Source organism: Hemicordylus capensis, chromosome 9, assembly GCF_027244095.1.
Source record: "Hemicordylus capensis ecotype Gifberg chromosome 9, rHemCap1.1.pri, whole genome shotgun sequence".
Taxonomy (NCBI): domain Eukaryota; kingdom Metazoa; phylum Chordata; class Lepidosauria; order Squamata; family Cordylidae; genus Hemicordylus; species Hemicordylus capensis.
The window spans coordinates 24,286,268-24,302,503 of record NC_069665.1 but is presented as its reverse complement, the minus strand read 5'-3'; positions in this window follow the sequence as shown (position 1 = coordinate 24,302,503).

Genomic DNA, 16,236 nt, shown 5'->3' with positions numbered 1-16,236 from the left:
TGGGACCACTAGGTTTTGTGCCCCGTAAACATATTTGTATACTTATTTTAAAATATTTATATTTGAAATATTTATATTTTTACACATTTACATATAAATGGAGATTCACCGAGGCTGATTTCTTCCTTGCAACATGATTACCCCTTCCACGTGGTTCAGGTTCTTTCTCATCTTGTCACTGTTTACTTACATTTATATACATTTATATCCTGCTCTTCCTCCAAGGAGTCAAGTGTGGTGTACAATCCTGTGAAAGACTAACCCATAGTCACCTAGTGGCTGAAGGCGGATTTGAACCTCTGGTCTCCCTGGTCCAGCCTTCTAACCACTACACTGTGCAGACCATCCAGCATTAAACTAAGTTCAATGTCCCTCATAACCCTATGCACTTGGGGAATAAGTTCCATTGAACTCAGCAGGACTAAGCAAATATGTACATTGGATTTTGCTGGCTTTATTTCTCCAATTAAAAAATCCCAAACACTTTAGGGACTTTCTTTGGAGAGCAAATGGCATTCATTTTTGTCACATGAAGGGTTATCTTTTCTCGCTTGCTTTTCCACTGTAGCAAACTGTCTAACTGTCTCCCCCACACTTGCTTATCAGGAGTTGCTTGCCACAAATCTGGAGAAATAGGCTGACATATAAAACAAGGAAACACCAATGCAGTAAGAGAGCTAACAGAACTTCTCAAGTAACTACACTGAGCTAGCAGGGAAGTGGCAATTTGACGCCCTCCCCTTCCCCAGGAAGCCCTCTGTGGCACCTAAAAGTATGTCCCTGACAGATGCACAACCCTCGGGGTCATATTTTCAGGTGGCACAGAGTGCTTCCCCACTGCACTGGGGCAGTTCATTGGGAAGTTCTGTTAGCTTGCTCTCTCACTTCACCAGTGTATCCTTTCTCCATATGTCAGTCACTATTTTTACAATCCCAATTTTTTAAAAAAATCAAAGAAACCATCCTTCATATTCATGCTTCCTTTAGTTGCAAAGACCCCACACCAAGTTTGTGCAGCCTCCTTCTCTTTGGTCTCACTTTCTCCCACTACAACAAGACAGTGGGGTTGATTTGATATCCAAAGGCAATGTTGAATGCTGTGCAATTGGAGAGGGAAAGGGAAGAAGGGTGGCAGGGCGGGGGGGGGGGCACCCAAGGCTACAATGATCAATTGAAGACCCAATCAAAGCCTAACAGATAGGCAGGCAGTTGTTCCCTGTTTGATATCAAAGGTGTTTTATTTCTCATCCCTTTTTTTGTGTCACTGAAAGAATGCTTCCTACGTGTGGATTAATTAAAACGTAAACATTAAATATTGATTGATGCATTATCAGCATGGAGCAGTTGCCTCCGCTCGGATTGATTTCCGGAGTGATTTATTGTCATATTTGTGGAGTCATTTCACTTGATAACAAAGAGAATTAGACTGGTGCCTCACACTCAGACACTTCTGTTGGTGGCTTAGATATACCCTTCCCTTTCCAAACCTGAAAACATTTTCGTTAAAAGGGAAGAGAGTCCATGCCGCAGTTTGATCTGGTGATGGATTCGAGCAAAAGAAATTCGTCCACTCAAACCAAACATATGCATTTCCCCCCCAAAGCCGTAACTGCTACCCTTTTTATTTTAATTAGGTTAGAGCTTTTGCGGGGGGGGGGGGAAGGGGGAGAGAGAGAGAGAGAGAGAGAGAGATTTTAAATCCAAGCAAATCTCAAGTTTGATTTAACAAAACAAAACCAAAAATAAATATTTATGGGATCTGAGATTATGGCTGAAAGCTTGGAAATATTTTGTCAATGTATACTAATGACTCAGAAACTGAAAGAAGCAGAGGAAAGAGTTCTAAACAATTGCAAAGTCAGCAGTGGGAAACCTTTGAGTGCATCCAGACATTCACAGCTGCTCACGTATACAGAAAAATCGCATGTTCTTTGCCCCTTTCATTATTGAACTGGACATTCTAGAACTGGGAAAGACTTGCAGAAGAGGGCAACCAAGATGATTCAGGGTCTGGAGCACCTTCCTTATGAGGCAAGGCTACAGCATCTGGGGCTTTTTAGTTTTGGAAAGAGGTGACTATGGGGAGACATGATAGAAGTGCATGAAATTATGCATCTTGTAGAGAGAGTGGATATGTGGGAGTTCTTCTTCCCTTCTCCCAAACTAGAACCAGGGGTCATCCCATGAAACTGATGGCCAGGGAATGTAGGACTGACAAAAGGAAGTACTTTTTCACACAGTGCATAATTAAACTGTGGAATTCGTCGCCGCAGGATGTGGTGATGGCCACTAGTTGAGATGGCTGTAAAAGGGACTTAGAAAAATTCATGGAGGACAGGTCTAGCAATGGCTACTAGTTTTGTTTGCAATAGGCTACCTCCAGGCTTGGAGGCAGGATGCCTCTAAATACCAGTTGCATACCAGCAACAGCATGAGTGGGGAAATGCTTCCCAGAGATATTTGGTGGGCCACTGCAGGAAACAGGATGCTGGACTGGATAGACCTTGGGCCTGATCCAACAGAGCTGTTCTAACATTCCTATGTCCTTATGACTCAGACTGCAAGTATGGGATTGGATGTGTGGATGCTCTCCTAGGAAGGGGAATAACACCACTCACAGAAAGCTAGTTTGCTTTTGCTAGCTTTTTCCTTGAGATCCTAGCTTTCTATATTCAAGGAGTACTGTTTTCCTGGAGCACTGCTTAATAACAATAATAATGATTTTTAAAAACTTTGTTGGCCTCCCCATAACAAATTGTTTCAATTCTCTGAGCAACCCCTAATAACACAAAGGTAAAGCACATCCAATAAAGACGCATAAAGCAACATGAACACATTATAATAGACAATACAAACTACAATACAAAATGTTTTAAAAACTGTTTTAAAAATCAAATCTTAAAAGCCTGAGTGAGCAGGAAGGTCTTCACCTGGCATCTAACAGAACAAAGTGAGGATCCCATATGAGCCTCACTGGGGAGGCTATTCCATAGATGGGGTGCCACCACCAAATAGGCCCTCTCCCTAATAGCCCTCACCTCACCTTGTTTGTCAGCGGTGCTCAGAGCAGGGCCTTCAAAGATGATCTGAAGGTCTGAGTCAGGGCATACAGGGCAAGGAGCTCTCTCAGGTAACCTGCCCCAAGCTTCAAGCACCCCACATGCAGTCTCTGATGTGGTACAGTCCAGGAGAAATGATGTGATGATTTTGCTGTGTGTCTAGCTCAGGAGTTAGCTGCTCTGAAGCTCTGGAAATAGCACAGTTCTTGGGTTATCCCTTTGAGCAGGTCTCTCTTGCAGTTTCATGAGGACTAACAGCTCATGTTTCCGTTTCCCTCATTAGGCACTAAATGATGGGAAGAGGTGCAACTGCTAGACAGAGAGGAGAGCTGGTCTTCTGGTAGTGAGCAGCATGAATTGGAACATAGGCAGCTGCCATATACTGAGTCAGACCCTTGGTCCACCTAGCTCAGTATTGTCTACACAGACTGGCAGCAGCTTCTCCAAGGTTGCAGGCAGGAATCTCTCTCAGCCCTCGCTTGGAGAAGCCAAGGAGGGAACTTGAAACCTAGATGCTCTTCCCAGAGTGGCTCTATCCCCTGAGGTGAATATATTACAGTGCAAACACTTATAGTCTCCCTTTCATATGCAACCAGGGCAGGTCCAGCTTAGCTTAAGGGGACAAGTCGTGCTTGCTACCACATGGCCAGCTCTCTTGGCCCCTTTGCTAAGTAGGGTCTGCCTTTGTTCCCATTTGGATGGGTGACTACAAGTAAACTTTGTAAGCTGTTCCCCTTAGGGCAGTGGTTCCCAAACTGGGAGCCTCCAGATGTTGCTGAACTACACCTCCCATTGTCCTCAGCCACAATAAATTGTGGCTGGGGCTGATGGGAATTGTAGTTCAGCAACGTCTGGAGGCTCCCAGTTTGGGAACCACTGCCTTAGAGGTTGGGGCCATAACTCAGTAAAAGATCATCTCCCTGCATGCAGAAGGTTCCACGTTCCCTCCTTGGCTTCTCCAAAATAGGGCTGAGAGAGATTCCTTCCTGCAACATTGGAGAAGCTGCTTTCAGTCTGTGTAGACAATACTGAGCTAGATGGAGAGGAGAGCTGGTCTTGTGATAGGAAGCACGACTTGTCCCCTTAGCTAAGCAGTGTCTGCCCTGGTTGCATATGAATGGGAGACTAGAAGTGTGAGCACTGTAAAATCTTCCCCTTAGGGGATGGAGCTGTTCTTGGAAGAGCAGGAGGTTCCAAGTTCCCTCCCTGGCAGCATCTCCAAGATAGGGCTGAGAGAGACTCCTGCCTGCAACCTTTGAGAAGCTGCTGCCAGTCTGTGTAGACAACACTGGACCAATGGTCTGACTCAGTATATGGCAGCTTCCTATACTCCTATGTTTCTATATGCACAGTTCCCTAACATCGAGAAAACTAGAGGTATGCAAGATTTTTCCTCATTCCATTACTCCATTCATTGTTGTAAATTAAGCCCCATTAGTTTAATTGGCCTCCTATTTCTACTTATATTCATTTCATTATTCAGTTGTTAGTCTGTCATTTATCTTCAGAGGGCTTTTTCTGCCTTTCTTTACACATTTTGCTCTGCTGTCTATGACAACAGAAGCAGCAACATCTCTGTTCAGTCACTGCCATTATATTTCCCACAATGCCCTTGGCACAATGTTGTACAGCGGTATTAGGTGGAGGGGGGAGGTCACATGCTAAGAGGGGCCACCATCTTTTAGGGGCAGCTTCCAGTTTTTGACACTGCATCTCAAGCATTATGGGAAATAAAGTGGCAGCCAATGTGGTGCTTGAGGAGAAAGAAGTGAGGAAAGACAGGGAGAAGAACAGGGCTTGCAGAGCATGGGCTGAATGTTAGTGCTTGTCTTATCAGGTACTAACTTCAGTAAGGGAAGTGAAAGTGAAAGTGAGGAAGTGAAAGTGGAGAGTGAGGAAAGACATGGAGGAGAACCGAGCTTACACAGCATGTGATGAATGCTAGTGCTTGTTTTATCAGGTACTAACTTCCACCTTGAAGCGCCGTGAGTAGACCATTCACTGGCCCAGGAGAGAGGAATGGAAGGAGGGGCCAAAAATGAACTCAGGAAGCCCTAGAGGGCCCAGTAGAAGCCCAGAAGGGAATGAGAAGATCCAAACTCACTTGAACCCAGGTACACAAAGGAGGGACCTCAAAGAGCAAAGCCACCTAAAGTAAAATAAAGTTGTGCCGTCGAGTCGGTGTCGACTCCTGGCGACCACAGAGCCCTGTGATTGTCTTTTGGTAGAATTACAGGAGGGGTTGACCATTGCCATCTCCCGTGCAGTCTATATCGCTGCTGCTCGATATAGGTGTTTCCCATAGGCTGGGGAACATATCAGCGGGAATTCAAACCGGCAACCCCTTGCCATCTAGCTGATCTTTATAAGCCTCTGCCCCAAAGGGTGGGGCTGCCCAGCATCACAGGAGAAAGACTCCAGAAGGAGAGAGGCTTGAGCATCTGAGTGGCATGGAAAGACCGAAGGGGCCACTCAGAGGCCTACATAGCTTCTTTTGGGGGACTGGCAGGGCACTGGACAGATGCTCCCAACCCGGAGAACCTCAGAAATGGCCATAGGGGCAAACCAACCATGAGACCTTAGGCTTTCTCCTGTGTGCCATGGAGTTGGTGGGAGGGTGATGCTGCACCTCTACCAAGGGTAGGTTACTCACGCCCTGTTGAACTGCTGACCCCTCTGTGCCCGCTTGCTTACATGAACGGCAGGGCGGCCCGTCCACTGGGCAGACCTTGGGAGTCACCGAGGGCAGCAGTTCTTGGGCAGTGTGTCAACAGTGCCGGAGTAAAGAGTTACTAGTTATACTCTCTTTCCCTGTTGTATTGCAGCCCTGGACAAATGCACAGCGGTGTACGAATGTGAGATGTAATCCTGCACCCAGCTCCCCAAAGGACGTGCACATTCTGCACTCCAACATACACAGAGGCTATTCACACCTACGTTCAAAACCGGGCTAAGAGAGCCTAGCCTGGCTTTGCACCCGTGTGTGAGCCGCCAGGATCGGGCGGATTCCAGCGGCACCATGGTGGCAAATCCACCTAAGAGAAGCCTCCCTTCAAAACAAAGTTAGGAGAGCAAGCATTCTCCTAATGTTGTAATTTTGATGGTCTGGCAGCCACAGCTGCTTGCAGGGGAGGGGGGTCCCCTTGATGTGCCACACACTTGCGTGGTTAATTATAGTATTTCCAGGGGCCGGAATGACACTTCCTAGTCCCCAACCCTCCCTGCTGCCTGCGCATGCGGGGAATCATCTGGGCACGCGGGGAGCGCACTCAGCACAGGAGGAGCGGTCGCCCGTGGGGAAGGTAAGTCTGACCTACCCCAGGATTCATTTCCAAAAAGAAATGGTCTCAGACTGGATTTCTAAATTACTGTATTTATCTGCATCTAAGACTAGGGGTTCCCCCCTCCCAAGTTCTTTGATGTTAGAAATGGAGAGGTCATCTGAAATTCAGGGTACTCTTCCTTTGGGGTAAACCTTATTTATTTTTGTAAGGGGTTGTTTTTGTAAGGGTATTTTGTAAGGCCTTCTCCGTTGCTGCCCCGAGGCTTTGGAATGCACTCCCTAGTGAAATAAGAGCCTCTCCATCTCTGACCATTTTTTAAAAGTCTTTAAAGACACATCTGATCACCCAGGCTTTTGACTGATATTGTTTTGATTGTTTTAATGCCCTTTTAAGAATATTGTTTTTTAAAAATTTAAATTGTGGTTTCTTAAAATTTCTTGTTTTGTTTTTAACTCATGTTTTACCTTTGTTTTTATCTTCTTGTAAACCGCCCAGAGACATAAGTTTTGGGCGGTATAAAAATATGTGACATGCATACATACATACATACATACATACTTTTGTAAGGGGTTGTCTTAAATTCAGGGTCAACTTCTGTCCGGGTAAATATGACAGCAGCGGCATCTTTTCATCTCTGAAGTGTTAGAGTTTCCGCCCCCCCCCCATCATAGACGCGGAACTCTCTCCCACTGTATCTTCAAGCCAGCATGGGCTAGCCATTTGGTGGTCATCCACAGGGGCTGGACATTTGACCCCACCAATGAACAGCCTGCTTGGTGCACTTCTCAGCTGGGGGGTGACCAAAATCGAAACCCTAAAGCCGGCCCTGATGGACAGCCAAACGCCCTTTGAGATGGAGCTGCCAGCTTGGGGCAGTGAGGATCCTGACACTACTCTTGATTTTCCAGACACAAACAACGTGACGCTCAGCCAATGGCCAGCATCGCCTCCCCATGTGTTGCTGATACAATGGGAGGGCAGGATCTGTTGAGCCTGCAGCCCGCCCCACTCCACTTGCAAACTGGGAGCTTCTAGGTGCCCAAATCAGAACCTCCTCCTCTGATGGTGCGCCCGCGTCAAGTGAGATGTAATCCTTGAGTCACGTTCTAGTTCAAAAGTGCATGATTAGTATATCCGTGAGTTCTCTTCAGGGAAGATGCTTACCACCAACCCGTGAATCGCCTGCCTGAATGGAGAGCTCAGTGACCCCAGCGACGACAAAGGAAATTTATTCATGAAATTGCTTTGTTATACATTAACACAACACTCTCTCTCTCTTTCTCTCTTTCCGTGTTATATACATTGGCCAAATTTTTTTGCCGTGATTTAGCACGGTGAGAATGAATGCTAGTCAAACCCCAGTGGAATCAATCATACATGGAGGGGACACACACACAAAAAAGGGACTGTAATAGGAAACTGGTGTTCTGGCTTTGGCTAAGCAGTAAAACATTAACCTTAAAGCAGCACAGCGGCAGCAAAACAACAAGCCAGAGAGCGGGGAGATGTGCAGGAGGTAATTTGACGGCTACACCAGATGGGAATTCAAGCCAAGAGGTTCCCAGTGCTGTGCCGAGTGGCCTTTCAAAGAATGAAGCAGCAGGATTTCGGTGAAATACTAGCTCTCCAGAATCGCAATATGCTGCCGTTTCAATGTACTGTGGGATAGGATCACATCAGCAGCCGCTGATTTGAATGCAGCATTTTGAAATGGACTCACATCTCCATGGAAAGAGCACTTCAGTACCATGAAACTGTCATTGTTCATGCTCAGCCCTTGTTACCCTTCCCTTCCCCCTTCTCTCCCTTCCTCTGTTGAGATTCTAATTGTAAGCTGTGTGGGGCAGAGACCAGGAGCTGTGGTTTTCCTTATGGTTTTTATTTCCCATCTGTCCAGATGGCTTTTCTGCTTCAAAAGTAATAGCCAAAGTTGTTTACCGGATTGCATGTGAAACATAATAAAAATGTCAATCACAACAACAAACAAACAAACAACATTATTTCATGAAACAATGCAAGACTGTTCTTCTTACATTGGCACAATTGGTACATTGTTTTCACACAATCACAAGGATCCTAGTTAAAAAGTTAATTTGGAGCAGTGAGTCCAGTGTTGCTGATTGTGTGAATCCAGAATAGCAGAGCAATCCTGGACAAACCACTCTGATTAACCAGCATTTAATTAGGATAGATAACCAGCATTAGGCCTGTTTGCACAATTTTTTGAATCATGTGTTGATTCAGTTCCCCTGAATTTGGATTGGGAGCCCTTTGGGGACAGGGAGCCATTTTATTCATTCATTCATTCATTCATGTATTTATATCTATGTAAACCGCTTTGGGAACTTTTGTTGAAAAGCAGTATATAAATATGCATCGTATTCATATTCCTAAATTGGACAGTTTATGGCCCAAGATTCCAACTTTGGCATGAGTTCACACAATCATGCTAATGTTGGTAACTCACATTAAACCTAGATTCAAACCACTGTGTGAACAGCCACACTGACTAAGGAGTGAGCACTAATTAAAACAGCTGGACTTACTTATGGGTTGCCATACATAGAATTGCACTGCATAACATGACATACAACATCTACCGACACTGACAATTCAACAGAAAACTCTATTTGCATGTTATGTTCAATGCACATACAATCTGCATACAGTGTGTGCATAGACCAGAGGTTCCCAACCTTGGTTCCTCCAGGTGCATCTTCTGGGAGTCGTAGTTCATCAACATCTGGAAGAACCCAGGTTAGGAACCATTGGAGTAGACAGATCTGAATGCATGTGCAGTTATTCACATGTTATATTCCACACATGTACAATCATACACTTCCTATCAAGACCTCCATTTGTGAGCACTTGGATCCATGTTCCTTTTCATCATGAATGCATGTACAGTCATCCACACAAAATGTGTTCAGATGCCTCTATCCGCATAAAGCGTAATTCTGAATAGGGCTCTCTTACCAGATGATAACCCTGTAGGAAACTGGGTAGGATTATCAGATATTAGCAACTGAGGATGAAGTCATGGAAAGAATGAGCCTGCTTTACGGTGATGGAGATGGGGGAGAAAGAACTCATGTAACAGGTTGTAAAATTGGATTTGACAAACAAGGTGTGTTTCACATTCTCCTCCTAACCTGAGATCTTTGGGGGCTATGCAACACGGGCCCCTTCTCCCCTAGCTACGCCTCTGGATACACTCAACCCACATTCTGTCCCCAGCATTTTACCGAGAGTAGACAAAACACTATCCTAACCAGCTCCCACTTCACACATGACTGTTCTCCTTCTCCACTACCTTGCTGCTTGGGTACTAAGGAGTGCCAATCTGGACTGTACATGGCTCTCCTGCCCTGGCTGTGGACACTCCTCCGACCATTTTGGGTCATGTGAATGAGCACAATGATTGTGAATGATGATGCGTGTGATGCTTTATCCCCCACCAAGACCTCAGGCTAGAGGGAGGAGCGGGTACATCTGACTCATTGGGCCCGCTTACTCTGCAAAAGTGTGATGCTGTATAGAGTGTTTCTCAACCACCGGTCCGTGGACCAGTGCCGGTCCGCAAGGTGTTGGGTCCGTGAGCCATCACTAATAAAAAATCAACCCCACCCAAAAAATTAGCTGCCTGGAAATGAGCTCCAGAAAGCTGCCCAAAAATGTTTTTGGGGGGGGCTACCTGGGTGTGGGGTTGGGGGCAAGAGGGGTGACCCCTTTTCTAACTGCTGGTCCAGGAAACTGTGCACGAGTAATGTACCGTCCCATGACTCCAAAAACATTGAGAAACACTGGTATAGATCATAACAGCCATAGGCATGGTTCAGTGTGCACCCTTGGGGCATATGTGCATGCAAATGCAGCGCTCTGCATGCGGGAGGGGCTTTGCGGGGAGGAAGCCGTGGTGGGGTGGTCTCTTGCATGGAGAGAAGGAAGTTGCAAAAGACTGGACCAAAGCAGGGTTTTTTTCCCCCTGCTCTTGATTCTCCAGAAGAAAAGTGACCATATTTTGCATGCTAAGCCCCTCTTCCTCGCACACTATAAAGAAGACTGCAGTGCTTCGTATTTTGCAGAGATTAATTAGTCAGTCTTCAGTAGCAGTCAGATCTTAATTCAAGGCAAAGCTGCCTGCCAATTTTTTGCTTTAGTGACAAGTTATAGCTGGGTTCTTCTTTTTTCCTCATTTGCCCCTGAGCTGGACCCAAACTTAGACCCAGAGACTGGATGAATTATGTGCTTCTAATGCCCACATTAGCTTACCTGGTTTCATGTATTTTTATAACTCTTGAGGAATGAATACTTTCCGTAGAAAATCATGATATTCCCTTTCCAAAAATGACTCTTTTTTTTTCTTTTTTTCTTTTTTGCACTGACAATTACAAGTTGCCCTGAGTGTCTTTGGTGTGTTATTTCCTGAAATTGTATGTAATTGGTTTTGAAAAGCCTGGAGAATAGTTTTGAAGTTCACTAAAAGCATGCCTTCCTGATCACTACTTAGATCATGTTATTTTGCACTTCCTGAAAATGGAATATCTTTGATAATAAATGCAAATTAGGGGGCAATAAATTACAAGTCAACCAATGTCTGATTATATGGAATATAATTAACTCCAGATTCTATCACATAGTATTTATCTTAATAATCATCCCCTGTACAGTAAAAGAGTTTAAACTTGCTTGTTTCTTTTTAATTTTTTTAACATGTATTGTATGTCATTTTTTAAAAAACAAGTCATCCAGAGCATAGAATTAAACATGAAAATAAAGCAGCTATTTTAAAAAATAAATACATGAATCAAGATTAAGTCATGAGGCTTTCAAGCATTTATCACATCAAATATTAGACCCACTGATTTACTATTGTATAGTAAACTACTCTGCTGTATGTTAAATATCCTGATTTTTCTCATTTATATTTTGTATTTTTTTAAAAAAAAAAAAAAGTTTGACTATGAATTTAGATAAGGAATGGTCAGTTTCTAATTCTCTGGAGATTCATCAAGGGACTGGGAAAATCGGATCCTTTTCACCAATAGGATAGGATAGAATGGGATGAACAAAATTTTCTAGGGTAGGATAGGATAGGCAAAAAAATTCTAGAATAAGACAAGCAAAATTTCTAGGGTAGGATAGGATGAGATGGGTAGCCCAGATTCACTACGCAGGTTCAACATTAAGTAGGAGGGAAACTGAGCCTGTCCTCCCTTCTTGGGTCATCTGCACTGCTATGCAACTTTAAACTGCTCTCGGTCAGCTGGAGGCCATGCTAACCATAACCTCCTGCAGCTTGTGGGGCCAGGGAGAGGAGAGTTGTGGGTTGCCTTTCCGCTGCTTCCACAATGCATTGTGGTATATGTGGATACCCCAACTCCTGATTTTATCAATGGAGAACACTGTTGCGGCATTCATGTGGACGAGTGGGTTGCAGAGCTCAAATGAGGCACTGGTCGTCTGGAGGACACGAAGTTGGAATGTGCCTTCCCTCCAACCTGCCCCCATGGGGTTGTGAGCCCTCTATATTTATAAACAAATATATTAACATGTATAAAGAAGAAAATAGGGTTGTGCAAACCAATTCAAATTTCAATTGATTCAACTCGAATCTGGGTGATTTGAATGATTTGAATTCAAATCAAATCACCCCTTAAAAGTGTAATTTGATTCGAATTCTAAACAAATTTTCAAACTTTGATTCAAATTTGATTCAAGAGCCGTTTGGCACTTTTTAAAAAAAACCATTCAAGCCCCCTGATTTGTTTTAAGAGGTATCACGTCAGAGTCAAAATGATTCCAATTCCTTTCAAACTTGAAATGAATTTTTGGACCAGATTCTAATTTGATTTGAATTCACAATGAATTTTCAAAATTTGATTCAAATTCAAAACGAATAGAAAAATGCATTTTGTACACATCTCTAGAAAAAAAATTCATACATATTATGAAAATACATAAATATATATTTATAAAATATAGATTTTATTTTATTTTGAAAATAGAAGCACATGGATACGTGATGGGACTTGATCACCTTGTTCCCTTGGTTTCCTTTGGGCAGTAGCAGAGGTCCATTGAATTCTCCTGAATGCTGGGAACTCTCGCCGTGAGTCTGCAGCTCAAGCCTTTGCGGCAGCCAGTAATTCCAGACTTTGCCATTAACGTTCCGTTTTCGAACTGTCCCTTGGTAATTGCTGCGAGGACTTAGGCAAGTAAGACTATCCAAAGGCATCGCTAAGGTCAAACTGTGGTAGAAAGTGGTCTGATTTTTATCCAGGAGATGGATGCTTGTATCACCCCCTTGTCTTTTCCCCTTTTTTTTTCCTGACAGCAGGGGTTATAAAATGTACTCACAACCACAGATAACACCCTAGATCAGGTTAAGAGCAGCAGTGTGCAGTATTTTATACATTGTATGTTGGTTTTGTCTAATACAATAATAAATCAGGGGGAAGATAGAGGTGTTTTATACATTTTCATGAAAACCCAGAGCTAAAAAGGATTTTCTTCCCTCTCTGGCATATGAAAGGGCTTTCTCGGTGTTCAGACCTGCACATTTTCTTTTAATTCCGCAAAAGTTTCAAGGCCCTAGAAAAGAAAGGGGGCTTTGTTTAGGATGACTGGGTGTGTTTTTTCATCACGGAAAATACTTGTGGGCAAGAAAACACATGAAATCTGCATGTACATCAGGGATGATGCCAAGGGGTAGAGAAGCTCCTCCCCACCCCCCAATATTTCCACAATACCCACAATTGCTCCCCATCCACCAGACTGGAACTTTACAGTCAAGTGTCAAACAATACAGTCGTCGTATATTGTGGTCCTATCTCTGGGATTAATTAATGTAAAGGCCTCCATTGTTTAAAGAAGCTGCATTCCCTCACTCCGTGACCCCAGATGAAGAAGAAGCCAGTGCAGCCAGGTAGGTAGAAGATTCCTCCAGCCTCCCAGAAGCCAGACCAACCACTTCCTTCCTGGCCAGGAACTGGGCTGGATTAGACCATTGGTCCATCTAGCTCAGTATGGTCTCCACTGACTTGTAGAGGATCTCCATGGTTTCAGGCCAGAGTCTTTCCCAGCCATACTGGCAGATGCCACAAGTGAGACTGGGACCTTCTGCATGCCAGCAATGCAGATGCTCTTCCCCTGAGCTGCGGCCCCATCCCCTAAGGGGAATATCTTATAGCACTCACATGTAGAGCTGATGATTCTCACAATGGAGAGAAACCAGGCTAATGGAGCCCAGCCCAGTTTCCCCTCATTGTGAGAACTACCGGGCTCACCCAAAAGTCTGGTGGTTCAACAGCAGTTAGCCCGCCTAGGAACCCCTCCGCTAAAACAAGGTTAGGGGGTCTCTCCAGGATCCTGGAACATCTGGAGGCTGTGTGGCCCCCCGTGTGGCCCCTCAATCGTGATGGAGCCAGTAGTCATTTGGGCAGCCAATCCAGCCACCCAGGGCTAGCCTGGGGATCGTCTGTGGGGAGAACGGGCTAAGCCTGCTCTTCCCGCAGAACCCGGTAAAGCCCTACACACAGATCATGTGTAGAGCCTCGTAGTCTTCCATCCAAATGCAAACCAAGGTGGACCCTGCTGAGCAAAGCGAACAATTAATGCTTGCTACCATGAGACCAGCTCTCTTCCCCAGTGCATACACCCCTCCTGTGTATACTTTTCAGGCAGATATGGAGATCTTGGGGGACAGCACAAAACAAAGAGCAAATTTTCTCAGGAGGGATCCGTAAGTGTGGAATATTGAAGTCTGGGCCACACTGGACAAGACTCTAAAACAACTTTGGCCCTTCTGCGGATGTTGACCTGCCATTCCCATAGTCCCTGGCCATTGGCCACAGTGGCTAGGAATGAGGAGAGTTGTAGTCCAAAAACAGCTGAAGGGCCAAAGTGGTACAGTCCTGCTCTGAAGCACATTTTTGAATGTTTTTCCATATTTCTTTGTAAGCAGGAGGTAGCAGCACTGTTTTAAAGCATTTGTATCAGGAGTTTAAACACCCACCCACCCGAATGATGGTTTCCTGTTCAAAAATCACCCACCCTCTCCATCCAAAGATGCTGTTTGCCCCCAAATTTGCTATCTGTTTCTTTGTGTCCATGTATATCTCACCAATACTTCAGATCTTTACAGGGTCACCGTTCCTGGTAAGTTACTCTCCCCCCACCCCTTTATCATTCTGCCAAAGGGGCAGAGAAAAGATGAATGGTACTTTTGCTACTTTTGCTTGAGGTGCAGACTTTTTCACTGCTTTGCTAAAGAGATCCATTAGTACAGCACAATGGAAAACTTTGATAAATGATTCGAGATTAAAGTTTGGACAATGCATTACAAGAAAACCATAAACCGCATTATTACTCACACATAAAACATTTCCTACTCCGATGGCAGAACTGAATTTCGCCTCTGCGGGGGGCTCCTTCTCACCCTGATTTTCATTATTCACCTCCAATATATCTGCAACAGCCACAAAGACCGTCTCCTCTCGCAGCTTAGCCTTAAGTAAATTAAAGGGCCTCTTGGTTTTTCAGTACAAAAAGATCTCGGAGACAAATCGAAGCCACACTGTTTCATTGAGGCGGCATTGCAGTTTACACAAGGGTGGATCCCAGAGAAGGAAACTTGGTGGGTTATGTGTGTTTCGTTCTTTCTCTGAGCTTCACTAAGTAACATAGGAAGCTGCCTTTTACTGAACCAGACCATTGGTCCATCTAGCTCAATATTGTCTTCACTGACTGGCAGCGGCTCGTCAAGGTTTCAGGCAGGTGTCTTTCCCAGCCCTACCTGGAGGTGCTGCCAGGAATTGAATGTTACCTGGGACCATCTCCTAGCAAGTCAGCTGCTCTTCCACTGACCTGTGGCTCCATCCCCATAGGGACATACTTTGCCGCACTCACGTGTAGTCGCCCATCCAAATGCAAACCCATCCAAATGCAAACCAGACCCTGCTTAGCAAAGGGGACAATTCGTGTCTGCAACAGCAAGACAAGCACTTGTCCCCTTCACACACACAAAAAAGGAACATTTGTGACTAACTCTCCAAATTGTTGTGGAAATGGACCTTGATTGTACCATAGGATCATGTCTACACTACAACCTTGTTTGTTTTCTACCATGTTATGACTTGCCCCAAAGAATCCTGGGAATTGTAGTTTGGCAAGGGTACTGAAATTGGTCTAATGACCCTCCCCGGACCATTTCAAATTCTAACCCATTTCATCCAGTAACCTGATTTAATACAAATGCTCCCCTTTTTCTGCTATGTCCTGACCCATTTCCCATTCCCTGTCCCATTTCCTTGTCCCATTTCCTGTCCCTTGTAAATCCCTGTCATTCACAGAAGATTGGGGGGATGTCATTGTCCCACACCAGGGGGCTCTTTTAAGGGAAACAGATCCCCCTTAAGCCCTGGCACCATCTTGGAAGGCGTGCACAGCGTGCTGGGTAGTCTAGCCCTTTCCAGCACTTTCACCATAGAGCTACTGAGAGAGGGCTCCATCTCTCTTAAAGGGCCCTCCCAGAACTGGGGAAAGTGCAGTCGTGTGCAGAGGTCAGCGCAGTGAGAAATGGCTTTCACGTGTAAGTTTAAGAACATAAGAACAGCCCTGCTGGATCAGGCCCAAGGCCTATCTAGTCCAGCATCTTGTTTCACACAGTGGCCCACCAGATGCTGCTGGAAGCCTACAGGCAGGAGTTGAGGGCATGCCCTCTCTCCTGCTGTTTCTCCCCTGCAACTGATACCCAGAGGCATCCTGCCTCTAAGGCTGGAGGTGGCCTACAGCCTTCCAACTAGTAGCCGTTGATACACCTCTCCTCCATGAAGTTATCCAAACCCCTCTTAAAGCCATCCAGGTTGTTGGCTGTCACCACATCTTGTGGC